General features: G+C 44.3%; 1 protein-coding gene across 10 annotated transcripts in view; it reads right to left on the bottom strand.

Annotated features, from left to right (window-relative positions):
* The window catches only part of PHACTR1 (phosphatase and actin regulator 1), a 550,281-nt gene that overhangs the window by 204,685 nt on the left and 319,314 nt on the right, over positions 1-26,282 (bottom strand). The gene's annotated exons all lie outside the window — the stretch shown is intronic.

Here is a 26,282-nt window from a genome sequence, read left to right as displayed (position 1 = left end):
GGGGAGATTAGTCCAGTGGGTGACTGGGGGCTGAGGGGAGGAAGGGACCCAATGAGGAGACTCTGAGTTGAGTATCGACTGCAGAGGGGCGGAGGAGAGAAGGGAAGAAAACCAGCTACAGTGAGGAAGGAGAAGCAACCAAAGGCAACAAGCGAACACGCTGAGGCAACAAGCCTCAACCACGCTGAACCTGGAAGTTCCTCTCTTTACATGAAAGTGCTTTAAACAATAAAAAGAATAAACAGAAGTTGTGACCAAAATTCTCTTAAGTGGAGCCCCTGAGTGGCTCAGTGGTTAAGCCTCTGCCTTTGGCTCAGGGTCCTGGGATCGAGCCCCGCATCGGGCTCCTGGCTCAGTGGGGGGCCTGCTTCTCCTTCTCCCTCACCTCGTGCTCTTTCTCTCTCTTTCTCTCTCATGTGCATGCTCACTCTCTCTCAAATAAATAAAATCTTTTTAAAAAAATAAATACATGGCATTTATTACATGGTATTTATTAAAAAGATTTAATGGTATTTATTTAAAAGAAATAGTTTTTATTAAAAAGATTTTTTTTAAAAAAAAGCTTTCAAAATCTTCTAAAAAAATTAGTGAATAAATGGTATCCATTGCTTGGATTAGGGGCTTCTTCAAAGGTGCTCAGTAGCTGAGTCTCCATGGGGGAGAGACAGATGTGAGAACTGTGGCAAAACCACGGGGGTTTTGAGTCCAGGAAGGAAGTCAGGACCATCTAGTGACCCAATTTTCACACGATCGCTTTCTCTTTCAAACTCACTGCCTTATTCCCATTTCTCACCTTCGTTTATAACCCAAGTGAGGCTTATCCAGATTTAAGTCCCCAAACCTCCATTCCAAACCTCAGCCTCTGTCTGGCCTTCAAACCTGTATTTTATACTACTGTAGGATTATACTTCCAGAAGCCTGCTTTTCCCAACGGCTTTCCGTGGCTTCCCACAACTTACAGGAGAAGCTTCACATTTCCTGCCTGGGTCTCAAGAACCTCTGAGTGGCTGACTCAGAATCATCTGCTAGTACCTCTCTAAACAGCAGTCCCTACAGATCCCAACAGCCTTCATGGGGCCATCACACCACTGAAAGTCCACGCACAAGTTCGTGCATATCTCGGTATCTGCGTGGGGTTGGGAGAGTTTCCATGTTTCTTTCTTTTGCGTCTCTGGTCTAAGACACGAAAGGTAAAATTTTTAAAGTATCCAGTTTGAGACTTCTCTAACTTTGGCCAACCTGAAACATTTTCTATTAAAAGTTTGATAAAGGAAGAGGGGCGCCTGGGTGGCTCAGTTGGTTGGCTCAGGTCATGATCCGGGACTTGCAGGATCAAGTCCCACATTGGGCTCCCAGCTCCTTGGGGAGTCTGCTTCTCCCTCTGACCTTCTCCTCTCTCATGCTCTCTCTCACTCATTCTCTCTCAGATAAATACATTAAAAAAATCTTAAAAAATTTCTAAAAGTTTGATAAAGGAAGAAATTATATGCTGAATCCTTCAAAAAAAAAAAAAATCAGGACAGGAGTTAGGATTGATACTGAGTTTTGCGCTCACAGTTGACATCCAGTAACAGTTTGCTAAAAAGTGAACGAATGAGGACACCAGGTTCTGTTCATTCAGATACTTCTTGAAAAGTATAAAATCAGGGGGCGCCTGGGTGGCTCAGTGGGTTAAGCCGCTGCTTTTGGCTCAGGTCATGATCTCGGGGTCCTGGGATCGAGTCCCGCATTGGGTTCTCTGCTCAGCGGGGAGCCTGCTTCCCTCTCTCTCTCTGCCTGCCTTTCTGTCTACTTGTGATCTCTCCCTGTCAAATAAATAAATAAAATCTTTAAAAAAAAAGCTTTTGGCTCAGGTCATGATCTCAGGATCCTGGGATCGAGTCCCGCATCGGGTTCTCTGCTCAGCGGGGAGCCTGCTTCCCTCTCTCTCTCTGCCTGCCTTTCTGTCTACTTGTGATCTCTGTCAAATAAATAAATAAAATCTTAAAAAAAAAAATAAAAGTATAAAATCAGTATCACTAGTTGTCTTAAGAAAAATGCACCACCAGGACCAAAAAGCTGTTTCATGATCCAACTTAAAAAAAAAGTGAATAAAAATTATTCCAAAATTACATTAAAATAATTATAAGAAATTAGGAGTGCCTTTTAAAAAAAACCTAGAGTGGCAAGAAGCTGACAGAGCATTATAAAGGCATAATTATAGCCCCAGAGTTAAATGGATCTTTAATAAGTACATTATTAAATTCAAGATGTTTAGCTCTTAAGTACAGATTATTGAGCAGACTGGATTACTCTAATTGATTTATATTTTAATCATCCACATTACGTTTTTCCCCAATTCATTTGACGAGAGGGGCTGTCTCCCAACCTGGCTGCTTCGCCACCAGATAATGAAATTGGAGGGTTTACGAGTGAGGATTGGCACTCCACACTAAGGATAGGAAGAAGAGCAACAGAAAGTAAAACCAGGCTCAGCCTCAAGTATGTCCCACCTCGCAGGAGTGGAAGGGAAGGGCACCTAGACCAGAAAGAACAACCTTCTTTTTTTTTTTTTTTTTTTTTTAAAGATTTTATTTATTTGACAGAGAGAGATCACAAGCAGGCAGAGAGGCAGAGAGAGAGAGGGGGAAGTAGGCTCCCTGCTGAGCAGAGAGCCCGATGCGGGACTCGATCCCAGGACCCTGAGATCACGACCTGAGCCAAAGGCAGCGGCCCAACCCACTGAGCCACCCAGGCTCCCCCAAGAACAGCCTTCTTTTGAAACAGTCCATGAAAAGGCTACTAGGCCCAAGCCCATGGCTCTCAAAGGCGGCTTCCTTGTGCCGCAGAGAGAGGAGACAGGTGTCTGGAGAAACTGTTCATTTAGACATGAATCAGCTCAAATGTCGACTGCCAGGACAGAAGACTGAACCAAAAGGCAGGAGGCCAGACAGCTGAGCTTCTGAGCTCTGCTGGCCAGTGGAGCTCTGGGGAGGGGTGGGGGTGGGTCTTCCCAGCACTTCCAACCAGGTAAATGCTGTTCAAGTGACTAGGCAGTCTGGAATTCACTCTGCTTGGGGGGCGGTGGGGGAAATGGGGGAAATGGTTGGGACGTGATTTTCCTGTCCCTTGAGAAAAGCAAGCGGAAAGAGACTTCAGTGAGGTGGGATTCGAAAGACCAGAATCCAGACCCCTGTGTCTGTGTGTGCCCTGAAGCCCACCCCTTCTGGCAGCCTGGGGTGGCTTCTGGTGGGTTCTTAGAGCATGCCGTGGGAGTGTGGGCTGGGGCGGGGGAGGACCTAAGTCGGCACCCTTACCATTCTCACTCTCATGGTGCCCTGGCCTTCAAGGCTTATCTAGAGGAAGGACCAACTTTGGTGTTCTAGAAAGGGTCCTACAATGGTCCCCTGAGAAGTCCAGGAGGGAGAGAGGATGGCACAGTCCTTCGGCTATGTGGTGCCCAGTCATCAACAGAGCCAGAGGCCAAGGCATCCTCCCGCACCCCCACCCCCATAAATCTCTCCAGGTGCCAAGTGCTCCTTAGGCTTTTGGAGGACCTAAGACTCTCACCAACTGGATACCTGCCTCTCAACCCAGAGTTGAGACTAGACTAGTCCACCTAGGAATCTGAAATAGGAAGTTTATGGAGAACATTCACTTCTCCTTCCAGCTTCCTGAAGGGGTTAAGTTTTCACCCCATCTCACCATCCTGGGAGTGGTGGCGAAGCTCGGGATGGGGGTGAGGTCGGCTGGTTGGTCAGCGATGCAGGGGAACCTGGAGTGGCCTTTCTGCCGCTGGTGGCGTTACCTTCCCTCACAAAAGCAGACTGACAGCACACAGGTACCCAGGCGCGCAGGAAATGCTCCACGCCTGTGGCTTCCCCGCTTTGAGAGAGACACTTTCCATTTTACAGAGATACGTTGGGGCAGGAAAATGAAGGATGAGTGGGCTTCCGCGGGAGAAAGAGGCCTGTATGTTCCCCTTTTCACTCCTGAAGTTATACCACATGGTCTTAGGGAGGCCAGAACTCTCTGGAGAGCGTTGGTCCCACCTTAGGACTGATCTGTATTAACTGTGAAGTATGTTTAAAACAAAACAAAGGACAGACATGTTTTTATTCTAAAAATCAGGAGCTCCTGTCCTGTGCAGGAGTTGAGGAGTGGGAAGAAGATGGAGAGGAGGGGGTCGAGGGGACAAGGGGTGGGCTGCTGAGGAGGGGGCCGTGGGGGCCCACGGAGGCTCTTTTGGCCCAGGACAGGTTACCTGGTTTGAAGAACGCCTATCGGTCTATAAGGAGGTGGCATATAAGACAGCACTGCCCACTGACCACGGGGCCACTAACGGGTTCAGTGCAAATGCAAACATGATGCCCGAAACCCCAATGGTATTAGTATGGCTGAGTACAAGGGTCTCAGGTATTCTCACCCATCCACTCGCTCCGCCCTTTCTTTGACCTTCACTGCCCTTACCCGGTCTTCCAACCCTTTGAGCACCCCCTTCTTCCCCGTCCCTTACCATCCGTCAAAGATGGATGGAACTGAGGTATATGAACCCGATACAGGCCCAGCCTCGTGTTCATGGAGGTACAGCTGCCTTTAACAAAGGATTCGTCCATCTCAATCCAAAGTTGCTGTGAGTGTCGCAGGCCCCAGTGAGGAGGGACAAAGAGCTGCCTTCTCTGCCTGGGTGCCACCAAGTACACCATATGGGAAGCCACACTTACAGTTTGGACACAACCCTCAGACACCATCATGACATCTGAGTCTTGGCCATGGTGCCTCTGCAGGGACATGTAGATGTCCGTGCTGAGAGCTGCTTCTCAGTCTTGTTGCTACAAAAAGAGGATTCTTCACCATGTAAGAACCAATAAAGGATGTACCAGTGTAATGCTCTCCTGAGGGTTGGGACGTGGTGGGAGAAGCATACACTTGGGCCCATCCTTCTCAGCCTATCTGCTCAGGCACTTGGCCAACTCTCTCCTTTTCTTCTGGCTCCGGAGATTTCTGCCTGGGAGGAGGGAGGTCCCCCCACTGCTGGGAGCAGAGCCCAAAGGATGCACGTATGGGCTCCTCACTTCCTTGAACACTGAACAGACTGAGACCATCCTTTACAGCCACCTTGGCTAAAGGACACAAGGACACCGTGCCGGTATGCAGAGGGCCGGGAGAGAGGGAATGCATGGATCCTATGGGATCAAAGATGGCCGGAGTCTTTCTGCTTGTCTTCTCTTAAAGCAGTAAGTGAAATCCTAGAGGAATATCAGCATGGCCCTAAATCCAGGGCCCTAAGATGCACTGACTTGTAAGGAGAGCAAAGGGAGCAACTGAACTGGCTCAGGATGTGCAGGCCATCATAGCAGAAGGAGGCTCGGTGGCCAGACTAATGTAGTGTATGGAACTCGGCTCACCGGTAAGAGGGTGGCCAGTTTCCCAACACCAGGAAGGGAGATCCCACACAGGATGGTGCTTCCTTCGTCATTGACAAGGATGACGAGGACAGTGACGAAACACCCACCCCTTTTTACTCACTGAGTCTGTGCCAGGCACCGACCAAGCCACTGGTGGTAGTGTCTTCTGGACCCCACACTAATCTCACGAGGCAGTGCAATTATCATCATCCCCGTCTTACCCTCGGGGAAATGGAGGAGGAACTAATGGCCACAAAGACAGGATGCTTAGAAGAAACACCTGCTATTAATTAAGCCTTGTCTGTTTTCAGGAACGCCTGCCCACTCTAGGAAAGCGCGGCTCTTCAAGCCTCTATTGTCCTGCTGGAGTTACAGGAGGGCTCCTGGGAGAAGCATGGACATGAGGCTCTTTTTGAAAAGGCCACTTATGAAACAGATGCCAATAGAAATGGATCCTACTCCAGCAAGAGAAAACGCCAGTTGTCCGCCCTAGCTTGAGAGGTCATAAAATACATGCATCCCTGTGTGCAGGAGACCCATCCCAGGTCAGTAGGACCTGTAGAACCATAAGGACCTTGTCTACTCTGCACCCACACCATGGGCTGCGATTAGAAACTCAGTAGGGACCAGAGTCTGGCCTGGGATAGGGTCAGATCTGCTTCATTCAGCAAAAGCTGTATGTTGTATACAGTGGAAAAAATGTTAGTATTTTATTTTATTTTATTTTATTTATTTATTTGACAGAGAGAGATCACAAGTAGTCAGAGAGGCAGGCAGAGAGAGAGGGAGGGAAGCAGGTACTCCGCTGAGCAGAGAGCCCGATGTGGGGCTCGATCCCAGGACTCTGGGATCATGACCTGAGCTGAAGGCAGAGGCTTAACGCACTGACCCGCCCAGGCGCCCCAAGAATGTTAGTTTTAAAACCAGGAGGATGTGGGTCCAGATCCTGAACCCACCACTTAAGGGGCTATGGGTGGGTCTGAGTTCTTTTTTGGCCTCCCAGCAGGTGGCAAAAAGGTCCTGCTTTTCCTCTGGAGTCATCTTTCTCCACTTCCAGTCCTGGTGGTGGTTCAGGAAAGGATGACCTCACTCCTGACAAGGGGGAGGTGGGCACGTGACCAAGCGTGGGCCAATCAGAATGCTGCACTCTCCGCGGCCCCACCCCTGCCCCTAGCCATTCAGTCAGGTACTGAATGACCAGGCACTGGGCCTCGATGAGACCAGGCAATGAGCCTCAATTCTGGGCTCAGCTGGGGCTATTAATAGACACGCTGTTTCAACTGGGATTGCCCATTAGACAGGCTCTCTCTAAGCCTGGTCAAAGCAGGGGACGTAAACTTAAAAACCTTCACTCAGACTTCTTTAATATGAAAAGAATCTCTAAGCCACAATGGTAATTTCCAATGCTTTGAGAGGGAACAATCCTATTATGTCAAATACTTCCTATTTTCTAAGCACTGTGTAGAGAGGATATTTGCGTTCCATGACCACAGGCAGTCAACGAACAAAGAGCACTGCTAACAGACCGGACAGGTGGGGGCATGTTTTTTAAAATTTAAATTTATGCATGTCTGTGTTGTTTTATTTATCGAGATAATAGATGTTATAAACCAAGTTCTTCCTGAGACATTCAATACAAAATTCCTGTTTCATCTAATGGGAATCTAACCTTCACCCACCAAAGCCCGCAAGGACTACAAAAACTTACAGAATGTTCTATTGTTTTTTTAATCAATAGAATATATTTGTGTTGGGAATGGAACTTATTTAAACTGTAAATGAACTCCCAAGTTTTGTGTTAATCCAAAGCAACAATCTTTAAGTAATGTAGGTTCATTGTTCATTTTTTAAAAATATTTTATTTATTTATTTGAGGGAGGGAGAGAGAGAGAGGAAACCCATGGGGGAAGGAGCAGAGGGAGAAGGAGAAGCAGGGTCCTACCGAGCAGCTAGCCCCATGCAGGACTCAGTTCCAGAACATGAGATCATGACCTGAGCCAAAGGCAGACGCTTAACTGACTGAGCTACATGGGCGCCCTGATTCTTTGTTTATCTTAAAACATCAGACTCTAGGGTCTGATAATCTAGAAATAAATAAGTAGTGCCTCCCACAGATTCAAAATCAAACCTCAACAAAACCTGGCTTCTCCTGCAGGGGTCAGCAAACCCTTTCCGTAAAGGCAAATCCTAAATATTTTAGGCTTTATGGGCCGTACAACTCTGTTGCAAATACTTAACTTCCTGGGGCATGAAAACAGCCACAAATATACACAAATGGGCATGGCTATGTTCAATACTGTTTTATTGATAAAACCAGGTGGCCAGCCGTTTGAACTATAGTTTGCCAACCCTTGCTCTACAGCATGAAGCTGCTGGGAATATTCTTGCCACCTTGAAGGGAGAGCCTGTCTGAGAATTGAAACAACAGAGAAGAAGAAAAGAACTGAAGGATGGATGGCTCAGGTGAAACTGAGACTTCATGGCATCATTTGGGCTCCTGGATCCAGCCCTTCCTGAAAGCATTCTAACAGTGGACATTATCTTCAACAATACATTCTCTTTTTAACTTAAGCCTAAGTGGGTTGGGTTCTCTAAAGGTTCACTAAAGGGCTCTAACAAATTCACTGTGTAACCTTCAGGAAGTCCTCTCCGCTTGCTTTCCCACAACCTAGGAATACTACTGACTTTTAAGGATGAGCAGGTGTATACTAAACACACCCTTTGGGGGCATAGACTGGAGACTCGATAAAAGTTATCTAAAAATAAAAAGTTTCCTCTAGTTTCAGGCAGACCACCTGGCCAGAAGTTCCTTACCACTTTACCACTAAGGAATTATGTGAAGTTTGCAGGCTTTGAACTCTATGCCAAGACCCTCCAGGCTATGCATCTCAAACTTCAGTGCAGGTAAGAATCAACTCAAGTATCTGCTAAAACTTTTGATCCCTGGTCACTGATCTGAACCAGTAACACGAAGGCACTAATAAGCAGCCCAGGTAATTTTGGTGTGAGCAGTCTAAGAATCACACTGCAGAAAACATACTATGGCATTCCTACCAAAGCCTAGAATCTAACACCCTTCCCAAGTAAATCCACAGCCTTCAGGTTGGTAAGGAGGAGGAAGATCACTTCAGTGATGTTAGTCAGTGCCAAAACCCTCAAAGAATCTGAAGTCTTTAAACATGTCTAATGTTCATATAGTGCTTTATTCTTAATAGGTGCTTTTTAAAAAATTAAGTAATCTCTACACTCAACCTAGGGCTCAAACTCCCAATCCAGAGATAAAGAGTCACACACTCCACCGACTGAGCCTGCCAGGCGCCCCTCTTTCCAAATGCTTTTCCATTTATTACCTCATTAGATCTTCGTAACATTTCCATTATGTAGGAAGGGTATCAAATTTCCCAATGTTGTTGCTCTGCAATTATGGCTAACATACTATATTCTCAAAGAATCACATTTTAACCTTTTTAAGGCTCTGAGAAGTTCTGCAATAAACCTTATAAACTTTGGGGCACCTGGGTGGCTCAGTAGGTTAAGCCTCTGCCTTTGCCTGAGGTCATGATCCCAGGGTCCTGGGATAGAGCCCCACATCAGGCTCTCTGCTTGATGGGGAGCCTGCTTTCCCCCTCCCTCTCTGCCTGCCTCTCTGCCTACTTGTGATCTCTGTTAAATAAATAAATAAAATCTTAAAAAAAACAAAAAACCTTATAAACACTAACGCTTTGGTTCCCAAACTTAATTTAACCACAAATATGGCTGCTTGGTGTTCCCAAGTAGGACACACTGAGATTTCAAAACAGACCAGCATTCCATGGGGCATAATTTCCAAAATGCCAAGGCAGTGTCTTTTTTTGACCCCTTCTACAGGTGCAGGGAGTTAGATGCAGAGGCCTCAGGGGACTTGCCCAGAATCCACGAACTCAGGCAGTTAAAGGGGCTCAGAGCTCCTCAGTCTAGAGAGGGGTCAGTCATTTCTCACACCCAAACCTCGTGGATGGCTTGAGGATGTACAAGACCAAGCAGTGTGTACATTTTTAAATTCAACTTTTTCAAAGAGTCTCTTCTCCCATGATACTGTCAAGGTTAACACACTCCTCAGCCTTCCCTCCCCACCCCCAACCCGAGCTCATTCCAAGATCTCATAATAAGGGCCCCTGGGTTACCTATTGAACAAGAAATGACAGAGCACCTTGTGAAGACCTCAGATCCCACGGAGGCATCATTGCCTGAGTCTACCTGCTTTTAAGCTCAGATTTCTCATTTTCTTTCTCGGATGACATAACAGTTTCCTCGTTTATCTCCCATTAGTTCACAGACCAGTTTTTCAGCGCCGTTTGTCATTTGCATAGTGACTGTGTGAAATCTAAACTATGCTCCTGGAGAAAATATTTTCGCAGGAATGCGGGTCCTTGCTAAAACAGCCTCGCTCTCTTTCCCCTGTGTGTATAATTTGTGTGTTTTTGCCATCCATCGTTCCAACTTGGGTCTGCCTGAACTATTATTCAGAAAAGAAAGAAACCACTGATGTATTTTTTGAGGTCTTCGTGAGGAACTTTTAATTTTCCTTGTTTCAGAACACAGAAATTGAGCTCCATTAGTCTTTTTTCAGAGGTAAATGTCCTATTCTTTTTGTCCTGTCAATAATTCCTTTGGGGCCCTTTCATTATTCTTCTGTATGAAAGATGTTCAATTTATTTTTTTTAAAAATAATTTAAAAATTTATTTATTTATTTAAGAGAGAGAGATCATAAGTAGGCAGAGAGGCAGGTAGAGGGAGCGGGGGAAGCAGGCTCCCACCAAGCAGAGAGCCCAACGCAGGGCTCGATCCCAGGACCCTGAGATCATGACCCAGGACCCTGAGATCATGACCGAAGACAGAGGCCCAACCCACTGAGCCCCCCAGGTGCCCTAAGAAAGATGTTCAATTTCTAAAGAGGTCTCAGCAGGGGAAGTCATCAATTAATTTTTCCCCTTAAGAAGTTCTGAATTCACATCGAATTAGGAGCGTATTTTAAAATTCTTATTTAATGATGAAATACTGACCTCAGAGCCTAGAATTTGAACTGTGAACACTGAGGTCTACGTGCCAATCATCGATTACCTCTGTGGGTACGGGCACGTTCATTTATTGATCTCAGAATGGCACTTCCTTAAGAGCAAAGGAACGATCATATCTACTTCTCTGATTGTAGAATCCTTATATGAACACATGAAAACTCTAGACTAATAACTGGCACTTAGTGTGTTCTCATTAAACATCTCCTGACTCCAAATCTAGGGTGTTGATAGGTTCTGTGGTTATGCTCTGTCTGAATGTACTCTTGGTTCATCTCGTCTGACAGTGTGCGAGGGAGGCCGGCTGCTGGGTCTTCGCTGGAGGGCTCCAGAAAGCACAGCTAATAACCATCAAATGCTACAGAGCAGCAATGAAACTAACTGAACAGCCCTGGTTCCAACTGGGAAACATCCCCACGTTGCAGAAATTAAACGGTGAGTTAGAACATTTTACTTACAATTCGGTCTTTTAATTGATAAAGCATATTTCCAGTTTTTCTTTGAGGGGACATAATAAAACTTGTCACAACTAAATTAGCCCTGATTATGCTAGTCCCTGTCCCCTTTCCAAAGTTTCCAGGTGTCAGATGAGAAGGCCTCAGGTCAAGGAAGGTAAAAACAGAGATTCCCAAGAAATGGGCCAAGTTCGGGCCTCTGACCTCCTCTCTGTCCCCATGGGCACTTTTGGGAGATTCGCTCACAGCCCATGAGCCCATGAGGTTATGGTGCATTAACCCCGCAAGTATTTGTTACACATTCATTGTACCACTTGAGTGATGGGACAGGGGAGTGAAGGAAGTAGAAGATGAAGCTCCTACCCTTTGAAATCCTAAAATGGAAAGTACCATCCCAAAGCAAGTACCATTCCACTCGGAGAGCAAAGGGAAATGGATATGGAACATACAAAGCACCTGTATAATGAGAGGTAACAGAAATACTTTGCTCGGTGGGACAGAACAATCTTTAAAGGTCGTTATTAAAGGCAAAAGCATCATCTTTCTGGAGACAAACTCAAAACTTAAAAAGAATATTAACATTCCCAGATAAAATAAATCTAGGGCAGTCAGGAATTCACAGGGAAATGAATTTCTTCTGCTTTGAGAATCTCCAGGCACAGTCACGGGCTACACTTTGCATCGAGGGCAACTAGTTTCCTAACCACAGAGCCATTCCCCTCAGTGCAGACCTAGAATCCTCATCATGTTACCAGGAAGTCAGAAGGGGAAGGACCAGGTGGGTTAATGAGACAACTGCTGTAGATAATTCTCCTGCCTTTCTCAGACAGTGCCTGAGTTGGCAAAACTGATGAGACATTTTACTGCAGAGCTAATCAAATATCAGTCTTGGTTGCTCTGAAATTGCCTTGTCATTGAAAGGCAAAAATTGAAGAAAAATATCCTGTCTTTCCAATTCACATTTCTTGCCTTTTTGCAGCTACACATTAGTGGAAAATCTTAACTTTTTCCGATTTTCTCATTCAAAATATAAACGCCTACTGTGTGCAAGAGGAGTCAACGGCCATTCTCAGGCAACTATCTGAAAAGCTTATCAAACACTTGCCCATTGTATTATTCGATCCCTACAACAAACCAACAGAAGAGGTAAAGCCAATATGGTAATCCTTATTTTACAAAAGAGCAAATTGACAGTGGCAGGGATGGCTGGTTGCCTGCCAATATCCATTCTTTCTTCTCTTTAGTGAAAGCTTCTTGATTTTCTGCCCAGCTGAATGACTGTTTCGTAGCCTCCTCTGAGGGTAGGTGTGGAAATATTACCAACCTTTGACCACTGAGCTGTAAGCTGAAGTGTTAGGACTTCTGCCAAGTTTGTTAAAGTGAAGGGATGTGCCATTTCTTTGATCTGCTTTTCCCTTCACCCAGTTTTCTAGAGCAAAGCGTGATGGTGGGAACTTGGCAGCCACTATGAGGACAAGGGTCACCTCCTAGTAATGAAGGAGCAGTAAGCCAGGTGGCACCTAGGTCCTTAAGACTTTCGTGGAGCCATTACACGTGACAGGTTTGAACCGTCTGCCTCTGCATTTTTCCATGAGAGAGAAATAAACTCCTATCTTAAGTTATTATGATTTTGTTTCATGCAGTTGAACCTAATCCTAATGCAAAGGAGTGACTTGCAGAAGTTTATAGAAACTATAGTTTGTAAGGGGCAGAACTTCAAGTGCTGATGTAACAGGTCCATGTTCCACACACACTCTGGCAGAAGTTAGGAACCTTTTATAACCCATTTGTTAGGAGTCAGATATTTTTGTTTTTTAACAATTTAACATTTGCTGTGGGTTGTTTTTTTTTTTTAAGGCAACCTATAGGAAGACCTTCTCCTTTTCCTTCTTCCCATTCTCCTCTATAGTTTTTGTGTGTCTATCAGACTTTGATTTAATCATGGAAATTCCCATAGCTCAACTCTCCCTAGACAACTTCATTCACTCCTGTGGCTTGAACATGGATAAGCTGAATATTTCTAAATGTAAGCTTCTGGCCTAGAAGGCTGTTCTCATTTAAAACAACTTACAAGCTGTATTGACTCTGGCCCAATTACTTAACTTCTTTGGGTCTCAGTTACCACATTTGTAAAATGGGGAGAACAACAGCATCCGCTTCGTTGGGTTACTGCGAAAATGTGATGGTTTCATACAAAGAGAAGGTTTTGGATGGTGTCTGAACCGTCCTGCTATTAAGGCTACTCTAATTTCTGAATAATACTTTACGGGAACTTCAAATTCACTTTATTGAAAGTGACTGATTTTGCCCTTACTCTGATCACTTTTTTTTTTTTTTTGTAAGATTTATTTGAGAGAGAACGCATGCTTGAGCATGAGCAGGGAGGACAGGGGGAGATAAGCAGGCTCTCCACTGAGCAGGGAGCCCAGCGTGGGGCTCAGTCCTAGGACCCTGAGATCATGACCTGAGCCCAAGTCAGACGCTCAACCGACTAAACCACCCAGGTGCCCCAGTCTGATCATTTCTTTAGGAATGGCAAGGTCAGTTTTCTAAACGCTCAGACAGAAACCCACAAGTCGTTTTTGACACTGTCTCTTCCATCCCCTCCTCCAGATCCAATTCATCACCAAGAGTGGTCAAAACTAATTCTTCCATATTTCCCAATTCTCTCTACTTCTCTACTCAGGGTAGACCAGTTTTCTGCATCACCAACTTCCATTCTTTTTTTTTTTTTTTTTTTTAAGATACATTGATTGATAGATTGATTTCTAATTTATGACAGAGAGAGAGAGAGAGAGAGAGAGCAAGCGCGCGAGCGCCAGCAAGTGCAGGCGCACAGGCCCATGCACACGGAAGGGAGCCAGAGGGAAAGAATCTTCTAACAGACTCTCCACTGAACATGGAGCTCAATGTGGGTTCAGTCTCATGGTCCTGAGATCACGACCTGGGCCAAAACCAAGAGCTGGCTGTTCAACCAGCTGAGCCACCCAGGTGCCCCTCCAACTTCCATTCTTACTCCTACTACTCATCTCCAAGTCCTTCCGACAACCACTCACAAACATGCCATTGCTCTGCTCTAAAGCCGCCGGTGAATCATCCTGCTTTCAGGCTAAGGTCCTGGGGATGTCACATCAACTCAGAGGGCCATGACCTGCCCCACTCACTGGCTCCAGCCCTGCTCATCTTCCTGTTCTTTAAACGCAACAAGAAACACATCATTTCTGCCTCAAGGCCTTTGCACCTGCCATTCCCTCTGCTGGGACGATGATTTGCTTCACTTCATGATGCCAGCTTCCTCTTTAACAGAGAGTGTCAAGCCCCTTTCTGTGCATCCTTCTTCCTCCACCCAGATTGTGCTCAGTTATTTCCATTTTCTCTATAGGACCATGAACTACCCAGAATCTGACCCTACCCTCACCACCAGTGGGCAGATCTCTGGTCAGTAATTAAGAGTGGGTCGGTGTCCACATCTGACCAGTGAGATCTGTAAGGGAAGCCTGTAGGTGGCGGGGCTTCCAAGAACAGTCTTCTTGCTCTTAGAAACAGCCAACAAGAGACAGTCCTGTTTCTGCCCAGGTCACTGTGTCTGAGGTTGGAGTCCAGAAGCAAAGGAAGACAACACACAGAATCATGGTGCCATGGAATCAGGCCTAGAACCAGCCCTGCTCACAAGTTCATGTTTAAGGTCCTTTAATGACCTTTAAGGTCAAAATGCACACGGTCCTCTCTCACGGCAGGCAAAGCATCCTCATTGACAAGTCCTAGATTGACGGGTCAGGACCATTCATGACACACAGGAAAGGATCATGAAATATTTTCGAATGAATAAATGAATGCAGGTTTCTTAAGCTCTGACTTGGGTAGGTACAATATTTCCAATCTCCCGGAATGTGCAATGTTTGGACGATCAAGTACAGGTAAGATTCATCCTTTATTTATGTACTTCTAGGGAGAAGCCTTGCTGGAGGTGAGGTTACGGGACAGGAGATGGTATCTACCTCCAAGCCACAGGTAAGAACAGACACAGGGAAAATTTTCTAACATGCAAAGGAAAGATGAGAGGCTGTCGTATTTCTTGAAAGAGGTGTCCTAATTATAAGGGTTATGCCCAATCCAATGATTGAACCGTTTTTTGTTGCGACATAATTGTTCACAGAAGCCTGTCCCCATGCCATAGACCCTCATGCCATAGCCAGTGACTTGCTGTCAAGTTTCAATGGTCAAATTCAACATCACAAATTCAACTTCATTTGTATTTTAATAGCACAAAAAGTAACTCAACTATCCAACCTGGAGGGATTAACTAAACTAAGGGACAGCAATCGAATGTAGACTATGTGCCATTATAAATGATGTTGGACAGCTCTACTTACAGACATGAAAACTGTCATGGTTGCTGTTAAGTAGACAGTAAGCGGCCACACATTATGTATAGAATAGTTAGGCTGTTGTAAAAGAAGTTTGCTTACATATCAACGTACCCATCTACACACAGGCACAGGATCGGGAAGTTTCTTCCCGATAGAGGTCCTCCTTGTACCCTACAGTTAGATGATTTTCTCTCTATAATTTTATTTTCTGATATGGGGTGAAGGGATAGGGTTGAATTCAGTCCCATCTCTGCCGTCTCTAAGCCATATGCAAAGCCTCAGTGTCTACCTTTGCACCATAAGGCAAATAAAACTTACCACTTACACAGTTATGAAGAATGAATGAAGAATATTATTGAAGAATGAATGTATGTGAAAGCATTTAGCACAGTATGGAGCAGAGTAGCTATTACGATTTTATGAAAAGCACATTGCCATCATTGTAATGTGAATATCGCACTTGTGTTTAAATCTAACAGATCTACAAATGGTACTTAGTGTAGCTGTGGTTGAATGTACAGGGCTTAAAGAAATTACTGACAACTTCGAATGTTACCTCTCCTACCAGAGGCTATCCCTGGGGTCCACGTGCAGTACCGTATAAGAGCTCAGTTTTCGAACGGATAGACATGAGCCTCATGACCTAAGGCAAATTTCACTTTAAAATGGGAATAATAAAAAAATAAACAAGCAAATAACTTAAAATGAGAATAATATGTTCTTTGTACAGTTGTTGTATTACAATAAGATAACGCACTTAAATGCTCAATACGGCTCCTGGCCTTAGTTAAGAACTAAATATTATTATTATAAATTCATACATTTTTTTTTAAAGATTTTATTTATTTATTTGACAGACAGAGATCACAAGTAGGCAGAGAGGCAGGCAGAGAGAGAGGAGGAAGCAGGCTCCCCGCTGAGCAGAGAGCCCGATGCGGGGCTCGATCCCAGGATACCAGGATCATGACCTGAGCCGAAGGCAGAAGCTTCAACCCACTGAGCCACCCAGGCGCCCCTAAATTCATACATTTTTTTAAAAGATTCATTCATTTGAATGTGAGTGAATGAGCACAAACAGGGGGAGGGACAGAGAGACAAGCAGACTTTCTGCTGAGCGGGGAGCCTGACACGGGGCCCAATCCCAGCACCCTGAGACCATGATCTGAACCAAAGTCAGAGACTTAGCCAACTGAGCCACCCAGGCACCCCTATAAATTCATAAAATCTTTTAAAAACATCACCTTGTTATTCCACTAGTTATAATTTTTAGCTAGCAATTTTCTTGCATTTTAAAGTGGAATTTTAAGAATTATTTAAACAGAAACAACAATGCACTAAAATGGTTTGCTGAGTTAAAACAAAACAAAACAAAACAAAAACCACTTAAAACTTTTCTGGAATATTTGTATTCTGAAAGGAGACAAACCCCCATCTAAAAAGTGGAGGGGACATCAGGGGGCTCTTTATGAGAAGAGGGTAGATACCAAATAAGTTCAAATTTAGTTGGATGCCAAAACCATCTTTATTCTGTAGGATTTAAATAGGCACTCATGAAAAATGGATGCCTAGTACTTTATAGACTAATAAAAAACAACAGAGCCCACAGGCTGGTCTAATAAGACATAGCTACAGTTAATTTTTTGTCTTGGGGAAAATAATTTGGATTTTAATCTTATAGCTAAGTTGACTAAAAAGGCAAAGAGCAATTCAAATATATTCACGATGTCCTCATGCAGCCCACAAAGCAAACACTCTGAACACTCCAAAGGCTTTAGGGGCACGTATTTAAATGGAAATTGCCTGAGATCTGGTATAGATCCATTAAGCAGAAAGGAATCAGGCCCCATGAAGTCAATATTTTCATAGATTTTCTCACAACATTTGATATTTGTTGAACTATCCTTCAAGAAACACTGATGGTAATTTCTTGATTTCCTGGCTTTCTGCTACCCAGAAAAGTACATTTTTGCCATTTATACTGGCTCACGTGCAAATATAACTCTTCTCTTTGATGCTTACTTAAAAATTACGTGCAGTTGTGGAATTGAGCAGATTTGAGAAAGATTCAACTGAGGAGGGCAAGCCAGGTTAAGGGAATCCTTCTTTGTAAGGGGAGAAGACACCGTCAAAAAATTTAAGTCTGGCAAGGAAGACTTCTGTGTCACACCCAGAGGCAACCACAACCCCAAAGCGAACAAAAGGAATTTTTTTTTTTAATTATCTGGAGACATCAGCCCCATAGCCGCTGTGGGGAGAAACGGTAGCTGTTCATTTGGGCTCTCAGCTCACCAAGAGAGAAGTAAGTGAACTTCTAAGATAAAATATGAGGGGAAGTGGTTTGGAGGGGGGGGGGATATTCTATATTAAGGACCTTTACTAAAAATTAGTTTCCCCAACAAACCGCCTTTCATGAACTGAGTTCAACAAACATTGATTAAACATCTGCTTTGTGTGCAGCTTTGGGAATTGGACCAAGATGAGTTTCTGCTCTTCAAAAAGTACAATATCGTGATATACACACACAAAATTATCTACTGGTTCAGAGAAGCTCTAGAGAAAACAATTCTTCAGATTTTTTTAAAGACAAGTTTGTGCTGTTTTGCTCGATTATATTCAGTAGACGGTATGTAGACAATTTTACTAAAAACGCCAATCTAGCACTTTGTTTAGGGCACCGTGCAGGACAGGAAGAAGGCGAGTCAGCTCTGTACAGCACTAGGAAAGTTCTCATCCAGAACAATCATACTGTAAAAGTTGCAGCAACTTTTAGGTTGCAGTCCAAATGGCACCAATGAAGCTTCTGAATTCTGAGAAATCAAGTCAGTACCATACAATGCGTTTGCCTCTCTGGTTCTGAGGCCCACCGACTAGAATAAACAGCTGAAAACAAACAGCGTTATATGATGATCTTCAAAGAATGTTTTTGTCTCGTTGCCGATAACTGCTAGGGATGGCTATTTGCAGAAAGAACCAACCATGGGATGGTACATTCTAACAGAATGGGCCCACGCAGGACCATTTGTCTATAAAACTGGCAATAATGGGTTTTGTGTGGTACTGTTCTAACAGTAGCTGTCCTGACTACTGTCCTAACCTAGAACAGGTCCAGTGGTTGCAGTGATTGCATAACTTCAAAGTCACGTGTCTGCAATTTAGCTGGAGTTAGAAAGAAGGAAGGACAGCCTCACCTCATTCCTCCTAATTTGTTCCCTGCCAAGAAGCAATGGTAAAGATTGTGCGGACGTGAAAAAGTCTCATGTTAGATAGTTGGAAGATTTTGTGTTATTCCTAATTTGGATTTCTTTTTTTTTTCTTTTTAAAGATTTTATTTATTTGACAGAGAGAGATCACAAGTAGACAGAGAAGCAGGCAGAGAGAGAGGGAGAAGCAGGCTCCCTGCCGAGCAGAGAGCCTGATGCGGGGCTCCATCCCGGGACTCTGAGATCACGACCTGAGCCACCCAGGCGCCCCTCTAATTTGGATTTTCAATTGGACTTCGGTTGCGGGGTGAGGGAGCATTTAGTAATGGATCTACAGGCTGTGTCTCTAACAAGAATATGCACCAATGCGGTCTCCATGCTCCTGCGCAGAAACTTTTAGCTAATCAGTGGCTGTCCTCCAGATTTTTCTCCTTACAAATGTAGTTGCGAGTTAAGATGAAAACCATAGCATTCTCAAGAAAAATTGAAGTACAGGAAAAGAGAAGGAAAGGAAGTTGGCTTCCTTTTCATGACATTCAGGAAAGAAAGTTACATAAAATTGGGGCGCCTGGGTGGCTCAGTGGGTTAAAGCCTCTGCCTTCGGCTCAGGTCAGGATCTCAGGGTCCTGGGATTGAGCCCCAACATTGGGCTCTCTGCTCAGCGGGGAGCCTGCTTCCCCTCCCTCTCTCTCTGCCTGCCTCTATGCCTATTTGTGATCTCTGTCAAATGGATGAATAAAATCTTAAAAAAGAAAAAAAAAAGGTTGCATAAAATTGAGACTTGCTCCTGCTGGAAGTTTTGACCAAGACTCCAATACAATAACAAAAGTATTGGATTCATCTCATCTCCTATATTCTCAAACAGTATAAAAACTCATAACAGGGGCGCCTGGGTGGCTCAGTGGGTTAAGCCACTGCCTTTGGCTCAGGTCATGATCCCAGGGTCCTGGGATTGAGTTCCGCATCAGGCTCTCTGCTCAGTGGGGAGCCTGCTTCCCTCTCTCTCTCTGTCTGCCTCTCTGCCTACTTGTGATCTCTGTCAAATAAATAAATAAATTCTTAAAAAAAAAAACTCATAACAGAGTTAGTAAATATCACAAATATCCAAGGCACAAGGGATTTTCTGTACACACTAATAGGAAGAACCTAGAAAATACTGTTTTAACAACACACAACAAGATCTCTTCTACTGCGTGGCCATGACCTGCCCAGGACTGAGAGCTTAAAATTAAGAGCTATTTGGTCATTTCTTCGGTGCTATAAAATAGGGGGAAACAAAGGCAGATTCTTATCTATAAGCAGATTCAGTACAAAATAGGTTGAGCTTAAAGTAATTATGTCTCAGGAAAACCAACGTTCTAAAAATATCCAATACTATGGGCCACAATTACTTTTCAAGGTATTACTGTTCAGTGTAAAGCGAACCTCCTTAATAAATGGTAAATACAGAATAGCCCAGGAATAATTTGGTGAAGTTATTCCCAGGCTATATAATATCAGAAAAAAAATCTCTCCATGGGTAATTATTCTATGGCATTAGGTGAAATAGTATATTAACATATTCTCCCCAGTGTGGAAAATGTGGTATTTCATTAAGTTGGTAAATTCTGTGAGTCTCAGAATAGTGATACAGAAAGCTATATATATGTCCTAGCATAAACATTTTCAAGATGCAATTTAAATAGCGACACTTTTCTCAATATCCCCTATAACTTATCTTATTATGGATTTAATATACAGCCACGTTCCCATGGAGTGCCTCCTGTAAGATCTACTAAAAAGTAAACTTCAATTTCATTTTTTCTTGCTACCAATATATCCTTTGTGCGGAGGTTGGTTAAAAAGAAAACTGGTAATTTCTGGTACTTGTTCTAAAGACACGAGTAATATCAACCTTATTTTATAAACAATGGTATAGATCCGTTTAACAGAAAGCTCTAAAGATAAATCAATCTGCTTCCGGTAATATAGCTGATGTACCAGCATTTACCTGGAAAGTGTTCCAGTAAACAGGTAAACAGACTCCTCTCGTGCACTTCAAGACGCCAGCCCTTCCCAGTCCCATATAATGTAACACCTTACTAAACCCTTCAACAGTCATGCAACACAGGAAAGCCACCAAAAATCTTTCTCTTAGCAGCAGAATGGGAAACAGAGGAGACCAAAAAATTGTATTGCTCTGCCTTTTATTACAGTTTTAAGTGAAATTTTCTTCAGTTAAACTAATAGTGGACTTAGCATCACTCTTCGATAATTAAGGACACTCAACTTTGTTAACCAGCATAAAGCGCATCCACTATTTGTCAAAGCAAAATTCATCAAGACGGAAAGTGAGAGGGGACACAATAAACATATTCAGACATTCGGGCCCAAACAAGACAAACACTGCATAGAGAATACCACACCCTGTTTTCAAATTTAAGAAAATCAACCCCGGTGGGGGTGGGGGGAGTTTGAGGGGGAATTTCCAAGTTGGGTCAGCAGGGGAGGCTGTCTGAAATCAGGACATCCTACCAAATGCCACTCGCATGTTTCCATAGGATAAATTATCTTTGCTTAGAAATGTTGGAATAGGGGATCTCGAGGCATTACTGAATCTGCAGTCTACACCAGTGGTTCTCAACCAGGGGAAGACATTCCGCAGAATCTGGAGATACTTTTGGTTGTCACACTGGGGTGTGACATGGTGGGGGTTGTTCCTGGTATGCGGTGGGGACAGGTCAGGATGCTACACGTATACCAACACAGAACGACTCATAATGAAGAACTAGCTGGCCCAGAACGTCAGTAGTGCCAAGGTTGAGAAACCCTGTTCTCTAAACCTTGACACACAGGTCTTGAAAGAAGTCAGGCCCGGTTGGGTAAGTTCTGCTTCCACCTCTTGTATATATTCCCGTACAAGCATTGGCCCAGCACAATGACTGCTCTTAACGAGTGTTCCCCAGAAGTAGAACACAGTCTGTTCTTCATGACCGACAGACAGCTGTTTTGCATGTGGGACTTATCCTGTTTCAGCTAGAATATAAACAGATCATTTTGAAAAGCAAATGCCATGACTGGTTTTAAAGTTCCTGGTTTATGAGCAATGGATTCCACTTTAGGAAATCATGGATAAACACAGCCAAGCCATTAATTGACTGCAAATGTTAAAGTAAAACAAAACAAAACAAAACAAAAAACCCCACTAACTCATGTAGTTTTAGCTCTAAATGCTAAAAAAAAAAAAATCTCTCCATCAGAATTCCTATTCAATGGAAATTTCACGAGATTCCTAAGTCGTTAGTGACTTTCTTATAGTCTTCATTTTACCACCCTATGTTTTTCAACTTCTTCCTCATGCTCTTGGCTATCATATACTCGGTACTACATCCCAAGCACTGTGTGAATTACTGCAGGTGAATTTTATACTAATTGTAGGAATTCAGGTATTTTCCTTATCCTTCTTCGAACTCAAGAAGTATAAAGGCAAAAAAGGAGTCTGATAATAAAACATTTGACGGGTGATTTCATTTAATGAAAAACAAGAAGGAAAAAGGCATGAGGGGTCATGTACTACTTATAACAACACCAATAGCCACCACTTCTGTGTGCTTGCTGGATGCTAGGGTGAAGTCAGTGCCAAATGCTTTAGGTCCTCTCATTTAATCCCAATGCAGCCCTGGGTGCTGTGAGAGTCACCATTTTATAGATGGAGAAACTGAGGCTCACTCTGATGAAGGCCACACAGTTGTCAAGGGGCTGGCCTACGTGGCCTGTTCTGTCGCACTTGAGAAGTCGACATCAGGGTTTGGCAAAACATGACCCCTTAGTTCAAATCCGGCTGGCTGCCTGTCTTTGTAAATACAATCTTATTGGAACGCTGCCATGGTTTTTCATTTATATATTGCCTATGGCTGCTTTGAAGCTACAACAGAATTGATTAGCTGCAACAGAGACCATATGGTGAGAGCCTAAAATGTTTACTATCCGGCCCTTTACAGAGAAGGTCTGCCAACGCCTGTCCAAACTCTTCGATAGGAAGTAACATCAACTTGACCTTGTGCTCCATACATTTGGGCCTTGGAAGTCCTTTGCCCTCATGAAACCTGGCTAGGAAGCTTCATTTCCTTCCAACATAACTCCCTGCCTCTGTGTTTGTAGCCATGCTAAGGCCTAATGACTCCCCTCTTCTTCCATAAAGAGTTTCCCTGAATGACGGTAATGTTTCGCAAGGGAAACTTACTAAATATGATTCCCTCACAGTCTGCAATCATTAAAAAAAGCAAAAACAAAACAAGTATTGATTTTCTGCTGGGAACAAGCTATGTGCCAGGAATACAAAAACGAATAAAACCTCATCTTGCCCTCAAGGAGCTCACAAGCGAGCAGGGGACACTGAGGTACATACATAGCAGAATGGCTTTCTGTGAACCATGCTCAGGGGCTAGGATCCCAGAGGAGAATCTTTCCCCAAGTCACCCAAGGGCTCAAAGAGAAGATCCCTGAAAAGGTCTCTACCCTGTTGAGTAATAGAATTATGGGTCATCTGCTCAGTTAGTGGAATTATTATTCATAGACACAGAAGGCAGAGCCGAAAAGATTTACAAGCTCAGCTCCTTCATTCCATAGATGAGAAAGGCAAGAGGTGTGTAAGTGTGCCCAGCAACGATTGGAAAGAAAGTGGTCAGAAGTGCCCAGCAGCTGAGCATTAATAATGTGTTTAGGAGGTTGCACAGCTTGGTACTTAAGGGCATGACGCTGAAGGCAGATTTGGGGCAAGTTACTGTACCTCCCTGAGCCTTGATCTTCAGAGGCCACTAGAATAAGCAAGTTCATGTACGTCAAGCCCAGAGGAGCCGTACTTGGCTCCTAAGAGTGTGAAATGAAGGTGCAAGTCTGAAAATCAAAAACGGTGAGCCCAGATTCTAGCACACTCTGCTACTTCCCTGTTACACCGAGGCCCTTCCCCGGTGGGGAGGAGGGGGAGATCCCCATTCTGCTAGGCTTTTGTCTTAGACCCAGTGAAGTATAATCTTTTAGTCAGTTCTTCAGCCTTTATTTCCTGCTGTATAGAAACCTCTCTGATGCCCCTCTGGCCCCAATCCTACCGTCACCTCCCTTGGCCAAGCAAGGATCATCCCTGGTCTCACCCAGCCCCGCAGCACCCTGGCCCACCGGCGACCAGCTCCCCCGTGCCTACTGGGGGCCATGACTATAAGAGGAGCCAGGATGCCCTCTCCATCATACTGGTCCCCTGCTGAGCAATCTGCCCCTGTTGTAGGTACCACAAAACTTTAAGTCTAGACACTTCGGGCTGTAATGGAATATCCTTCAGCCTTACCTGATGTTACTTCTAACCACAGAGACCTGATTTCAGATCCTAACACTGGCACATATCTTCGGTGTGACCCAGCGTGCTGCTTAATCCCTGGGTCTCAGTCTCCTTTTCTGTCAAGAGGAGATAAATACCACTCCTCTTTTGGGAAGACGAAGTAGACAATTCCCATCGCTGGCACAGGGCTTGGCATGCAGCAAGTGAACAAGATGTCATTGTTAACATCCGAACATCAGTATAGTCCCCCCCACCCCACCCTTTGTTCGAGGCCATGTGACTCCCCCTACCCAGGACATCTTCCTTCCTGACTCCTACCAGTCCAAATCACCCCTTCACACAAAGCCTTCTCCTGGACTGGAGTCCACATTGCTCTCTTGCTTTGGTGAGATCACTCAGGGTTGGCACTACCCACCTTGCTTCTTAATCCATGGTTCCTAACCCTAGGGGTGATCCCCACTGCCCACCCTTGGGGGGGGGGCATTTGACAATGTCTGGAGACATTTTCGTTTGTTGTAACTGGGAGGTAGCTGTAACAATCGTGGTTATATATATATATATATATATATATATATATATAATTATTTTATGATGCTCTGGCATCTACCTAGGCTCTAAGAGAAAGCGTCCCTCCAAGGGCTGGAGATTTCCTGGAGATTGTAATTAACCTGCCTGCTGCCATGTTGCTCATATGCAAACCAACCAATCCAAAACGTATACGCCAAACACCTCCTTTATCTAATTCTCATGCACCAAGTTAATATTTGCTCTGGCCTAAATCATGCCAGGGCTGGGTACCTGATCACCAGAGACCAACTCTGAGCCAATCAATGTGATTCAGACTGTCCAACCCTACACTTGCTCAACCTTGCCCATCTTTTTTTTTTTTTTTTAATAAGATTTTATTTGAGAGAGAACAAGTGAGAGGAAGAGAGGGAGAGCAAGAAAGCATGCACGGAAGGGCAGAGGGAGAGGGAGAACAGGCTCCCTGTTGAGAAGGGAGCTCAATGCAGGGCTCCATCCTAGGATCGAGATCATGACCCGAGCTGAAGAGAGAAGCTTAACCCACTAGGCTACCCAGGCACCCCTCAACCTTGCCCATCCTGACTTGCACATTCCCTCCCTGTAAAACACACACACACACACACACACACACACACACACACACAAAATAAAGTCTCTGAGCTAGGCTCTCCCCTTGGTCTTTCTGCCTCAGGACCAATCCCAGCATAGGAATGCATGTGTGCCAACCTCTTACATGTTGGAAGAAATAAACTTTTCATTCAAAGGCAGTTATCTCCGGGTCTGTCCCCTTACAATACCCGACTAAATAAAATCTCAGGTATATTTTTAAGGCTGCTGACATTTCATGGGTAGGGACCAGGGATATTCCTGAGTATGCTATAAGGCACAGAATCGTCCATCCCCAACAAAGAATCATGCAGTCCAGAATGTCAACAGTCCTGTAGCTGAGTAACACGGACCTAAAATATTCTTCAGGTGGAGACCACAAGTTTCTGGAAGTCTCAGCCCTGCCGTAGGGCTCTAGAGCCTGACTTGGGAACCTGATTCCTGGTAGAAGATGCACAGGTACAATCAGTAGAATAGTTAAAGTTGCCTTCAGAGCTCTTTCAGCCAGAAAAAAAATCACTGAATCAGTATGTTCGGCAAACATATTTCTTTTCGGTCACTATGTCAAAGTTTAGTGCTAACAGCTTCTGGTGGAAGGAAATATTCATGAACGAACCTCACAGTTCCGTTGGATTCCAAATGTCTCCAAGTAGGAAACATATTCAGCGAATCTGGTCTTTTATACGGGAGGATTCTGAAATAGCATATTAATTTTCCTCTGGGGCATTCATCCCTTGTGATGCTCTCCCCACCCCCAGAAACAAAAAACACTGCTCATTTGGATAAATCTGGGTCAATGAGTATATACACATCATTCGTGAACCTTCCCCACGCGCATGGGCATACCACGGGCTCAGAGATTAAAACAAGCTACTTAACTTTGCTTTAGCCCCATTTTTCAAATTAGTTTGATCTTGAAATTTTTCACATACCATCTATTACCATCCTAAAGAGCAAGTGTTACGCGGAACACATTCCGGAAAACCTCTCAGTAACGTTGACAAACATCTCAACCTTGAACTGTAGAACTTGAATTATAAAGTTTCTCACACTGTAATCAGAGCCGCTTTGGGACACGAAATAGCAGAGAAGCATGCCACAGCCCCCCTTAACTTTAAGTCTTTGGCAGGAAGGGGAGTACTTTCTGCTGGTCTCTGCTGGAATGGCACAGACCCCAGAATCAGGGCCGAACGTATTTTCAAATGGCACGGAAGAATTCGTCTTTTCTGCCTTATTACCTTGGACTGATTATAACAGTCCAGACCTCAACCTATTTAGACGCCAGGCAAAAAATTGCTTTCCCAATTGCAGTAAGGCAAGTGAATTTAAACTTGAGTTTGGAGAAGAACCCAACAGATTAGGGCCCTGAACAC

Source organism: Mustela putorius, unplaced genomic scaffold (assembly GCF_011764305.1).
Source record: "Mustela putorius furo isolate JIRA1106 unplaced genomic scaffold, ASM1176430v1.1 tig00003870_pilon_pilon_pilon, whole genome shotgun sequence".
In the NCBI taxonomy this organism is placed as follows: domain Eukaryota; kingdom Metazoa; phylum Chordata; class Mammalia; order Carnivora; family Mustelidae; genus Mustela; species Mustela putorius.
Note: the sequence above shows the minus strand (reverse complement) of the source record. Positions and strands in the feature narration are given on the sequence as shown.